Source organism: Mirounga leonina, unplaced genomic scaffold, assembly GCF_011800145.1.
Source record: "Mirounga leonina isolate KUSES-001 unplaced genomic scaffold, KU_Mleo_1.0 Mir_125, whole genome shotgun sequence".
NCBI classification, from domain to species: domain Eukaryota; kingdom Metazoa; phylum Chordata; class Mammalia; order Carnivora; family Phocidae; genus Mirounga; species Mirounga leonina.
This window is the reverse complement of record NW_023270305.1, coordinates 23,417,305-23,422,157: the sequence shown is the minus strand read 5'-3', so window position 1 is coordinate 23,422,157 and position 4,853 is coordinate 23,417,305. Positions and strand designations below refer to the sequence as shown.

The following is a 4,853-nucleotide window of genomic DNA, read 5'->3' as shown; positions in this document are numbered from 1 at the left end:
ATCTATCTATCTATCTATCTATCTATCTATCTATCTATCTATCTATCATCCATCCATCCATCCATCCATCTACCTATGCTAGGTTTTTAGGGCTGCCATAACAAAGTACCAAAGACTGAGTGATTTAAACAACAGAAATTTATTTCCTCACAGTTATGGAAGCTACAAGTCTGAGATCAAGGTGTCAACAGGGTTGAGGTTTTTTTTTTTTTTTTTTGAGGACTCTGTCCTTGACTTAGAAATGGCCATCTTCTCTCTATGTATGTCTGTCCTAATTTCCTTTTCTTATAAGGACACTAGTCCTAACAGATTAGGGGCCACCCATAGGGCATCATTGTATCTTCATTACCTCTTTAAAGACCCTATCTCCAAATACAGCCACATTCTGAGCTACTGGGAGTTAAGACATCAATAAATGGATTTTGAGGAGACATAGTTCAGCCCACAACATATTTGTCCATCTGCCCACCCATCCATCATTTTTCTATCTGTCCATCCATCCATCCATCCATCCATCTCTCACAATAGCTAAAGGGGACTTTAGAAAATAATAAAAATGATTGCAAATGACCGAACCGTTGAACAATTGATAGTTGAAAACACTAAGGCTCAGAGAGGGCAAGCAGCTTTCCTGGGGCAGCACGTCTAGTGTTCTGGTGGAAGCTGCACTCAGTGCTAATTTTTGAGTTTTAAAATCCAGCATTTGTTTCCTACAATGTCACGAGTCCTGGAATAGCTATTAAACTTCTTCCGTCTCACATCCCCAATTAGGATCCTGTAAGTGACCCTTATTAAGAAAAGTCTTCTAAATGTAATAATAGAGGCCAAATGGGAGAGGGTGAATTATGAAACTGGATCTGGAAAGAATTCCATGGCGTGACTGGGCTGTCCATGCTGTTGTCAGCTTCTAATTCAACAAGAGCTCTTACAGAGGACTTTCTTCATGTATGAGACAGGGAATTTCAAGTTTTTTTTCCCCCCAAGTACTGTGTCCATAAATGGCCAGATGATATGGGACCCTTTTCTTTTGTATGTTTATAGTTAGCTTGGGCCAATATATGACATGGAGGTACTTCTTTCAGAAAACACAATTAAGTATGCGTGGTAAACTAGTAAGTTTGTTGCAACTGTGTTGCAAGTTTACTTTGGAAGTAAACTTGGTGGTGAATGGGCACTTCCTGGCCATGAGGGGACCACGTGGGGTGGCGAGATCAGCCCCCTGACCTTAGAGGGAAGAACTCCAAGGAAGAGAGCCCACACCTGACACAAGGTCATCATTTTCTCCATAGCTCTTTGCATATTGGATGAGAAACCACAGTTAGCGTCTGTTCCTAAGAGACCGCAACGTATTTTTCAGTGTAATTTCAAACTACTTCTCAGAATTGAGAGAATTTCACAGTTTTACAACCTGATCAGTGGTTTAGGCTGTCAATAATTTGCGGAATGGAAAATTTCATGAAGAAGGATTTAGATAGAAGGTTCATTTGTATTTCAGCTAGATGGTTGCTTAGCAAAAACCAGTGCAGTGGCAGCTTATGATGAACAGATTCAGTTTGACAGTGGGTAAAATAATATCACCTGGGTTTCAAGTTTTCAAGTTTCAAAGGGAAAAATAAGCCTTGTATTGAAATGGCTGATTATGGAATCCAAAGGACCTGTGATCACGCAAAAGTGAGAGGTGGGAGGGTGTTTGTGGGTAAAGAAAACTTCTAAGCACTTTCTTCTCTGTACCTCTCCCTCCTGGAGAATCTGCCATCCGGCTTTGGTTTTTTAGACCTACCTTCTGTAGGGCCCTCGGAGATAGGGAAGAGAAGCCAGGCTTTGCAGTTGGAAGACCACGGCTTTTTGAATGAGAAAATTGTTCACAGCTGTGTGTTTTCTAGGTTAAACAGCTCAGCCTCTTCCAGTTTTGCATGTAATTATCTTGGCAGTAGGAGCTGGAGAATTTGTCTGCACTGCAGTGTGACTCTTCAATGAGTGATTGCCTTACGTGTAAATCCCAAGCATGTTTTTATTCTGTCCTCTAGTATTCTACTGAGCAGAGTGTAGAAGCGACGAATTCCTTCAGCTGTCCCGTTATTAGGTCACTGGCGATGGGGTGACCACTACATCCCAGTGGGCCTGGGACTGTCTTGGTTTGAAAACAGAAAATCCTACATCCTAGGAACCCTCGAGGTCCTGAGCACCCTCCAATGGTGCACTGAGGCTGCTTGGAGGCAAAGAAAGACAGTGGAGGAGTAAAGCAGCAAGCAAAGTGGAGACCAAGTGTTACTCCTAATAGAAATGAAGCTTTGGGGGCGCCTGGGTGGCGCAGTCGGTTAAGCCTCCGACTCTTGGTTTCAGCTTAGGTCGTGATCTCTGGGTCGTGGGATGGAGCCCTGCGTTTGGCTCCATGCTCAGCATGGTGTCTGCTTGAGATTCTCTCTCCCTCTCCCTCTGCCCCTTCTGCTCATGCTCTCTCTCTCTAAAATGAGTAAATAAATCTTTAAAAAAAGAAAAGAAAAGAAATGCGTCTCTGGGAGGGAACCAGGCGGCCAGGCGGCACCACTGAGGAGGCCGTGAGCCCGGCTGTTCTCTCTCGAGGGCCTAGGCAAAGCTGTGAGACCCTGTCCTGAGGAGGGGGTGTCTCCAGGGGCTTCTGCCTCATTGCTTGGCTGGGAAACTACCTACCTTTAGACTTCCTAGGAAAAGTCGCTCTATTTTTCTTATGAGACCCTGGCTGACAAAAACCTATAGCAACACAGTCTGCTATATGAGGAAAATCAGCATGAATTCCTGCCCTATGAAAACCTCTTTTCTGGCTCTGTGACAAAATAGGCCCCAAGCAACAGTGGCTAAAGGCCTGGTGCTTCTCTACAACACACACACAAGAAGCTTGGACTGTTGTGTCTAATATTGTTCCTTTCTCAAAGCAATCAGAATTTCTTGCAAGTCAGTTGAGTCCATTTGTGGGACAGGAAAAAAAAGACATTTGAACATCAAATAATGAATATAATGATGGTAAATTGGTACAGGGTGAGTCTGTGAAAGGCCATGTGTTCATCATAATACTCTAAAGCAATAAGTACATAAAGATGTTCTAATACAACAGAAAGGTGAATGTAATCAAACAGTTTATTAGGATATGTAGGTATTCTTTTAGAAAATATTAAGTACATGTCTGTTTTAAAGTATTGGTTTGTGTTTGTTTCAGGAAAGAAGAAACATAGGGACCTCTGAGTCAGCCAAGCTGTCCCTGAAGTAGAATCTCTTCCAAGAACAGAAGGAACTCATGGGCATCTGTGGTCATGTTTACTGATCAGGTAGGAAGGGGGTTAGTGAGTACAAGGAAGGCTCAATGGCGAGCTTTCCACTGATTAATTATCCAATATTCTTAAGAGGGGAGGTAGTCTTTCATTTCTTAAGAGATGAAGCCTCAGGATGGCCCCAGTAATGAGAAGAAACGGCTGCTTAAAGAAGGCACTGTTTTTTTGTTGGAAGGAGGCCTGAGCTTTCTTATTGGGCGGCTGGGGCTGCAGGCCACTGGGTGGGGGGCGGCACTGGTAGAGGTAGTGGGCCTGGATGTTGGCCGCGATCTCAGCCTCCCCCTTGGCCCCGTCACTGAGCCGCTTCTCCTCGTACAGCAACTCGTCATATGTCTCCGTGGAGAACTCGAGGTTGGGGCCCTTGACAATGTGGTCCACAGGTTAGCTCCTACTGGGTATTGAGTAACTTTGCGTGACAGGAGCAGGGAAGCTGGGGAGACAGATGGGGCCTCCCGGTAGAAGCTGCACTAGATGGCCCTGTCGATGTCATAGCAGGTGGCCCTGTGGGTGACATGGGCCCCATGGCTCAGCCTCGCTGGTGATGGCCTGGTAGGGGCAGGTGGCCTGGCAGAGCTGGCCTGCAGTGCATCTCCGCATGGATGGATGGATGGATGGTGGTGCGGTGCATGCTCCCTGTGGAAGCATGGACCCAGTGGGCCCTTCTCAGGGGTAGTTGATGGTGGCGGGTTCCCAGAGCTGGCTGCTCAGGACCCTGCCCAGGCCTCGGATGAGCTTAGTCCATAGCAGGGTCCGAGCTGCCCTGTTGGTCACCGATGTCATGTCCATCGGGGGCTCCTGCATGTTCAGGAACTTGTAGGTAGGATGCCCTGCACATGCAGCCTGGGCCAGGGCACAGAGCAGCATGACTGTGGTCAGGCTGTGCATCTTGCCCTGGCCCTCCTTCCCTTGCCCAGTGGCCTCAGCCATTCATTTTCTTAATACAGCTAACAGAGCAGGCCAACACATCAAAATCATAGAGCCAGACATGAATCCATCAGTCATGCAAATTTAATGACTGCCTTATTTCTGGGAAACAAGTCACACAACAATGAAAATCTATCTGAAGTCAGGGACATAACTGCCATGCTGTGATATGAGGAGTGTACTAGTTATCTATTGCTGCGTAACAAATTGCCCCAAAACTTTGTGGAAAGCAGAGAAAGAGAGAAGCAAGAGGAAGAAAAACACATGTCTGGTCTGGTGGCAGGGGCTGAAGCCTAAGAATACTGATGCCTAAGATCAAAATAAGAAACAGGGGAGGTTGGCCACTCGGGATATTTAAGGGTGGGAGGGGATGATGGGGGGTGCTTCTTAAAGCTCTCCAAGTGACTGCATTATGCTCCCAAGGTTGAGAAGTGCTGTTCCAGAGTGTGACTTGCCAATCTGAATTTACTTTAGTCACACCACGAGGCTGTGGTGGTGGGAAGGTGGCTATTAACATTTGTTGAGCACCAGCTATGAATCAGGTTCCATGCTAGGAATTTTGTATAGATTCCCTTACTCCTAGAGAGGCAGTAAGTCAGTATTTTCACTATTTTATAGAGGAAG

At 45.9% G+C, this 4,853-nt stretch overlaps 1 pseudogene; it reads right to left on the bottom strand.

Moving 5' to 3' along the window:
- Positions 1 to 3,356: 3,356 nt before the first annotated feature.
- LOC118007517 lies at positions 3,357 to 4,190 on the bottom strand (annotated as a pseudogene).
- Between the last annotated feature and the right edge of the window lie 663 nt (positions 4,191 to 4,853).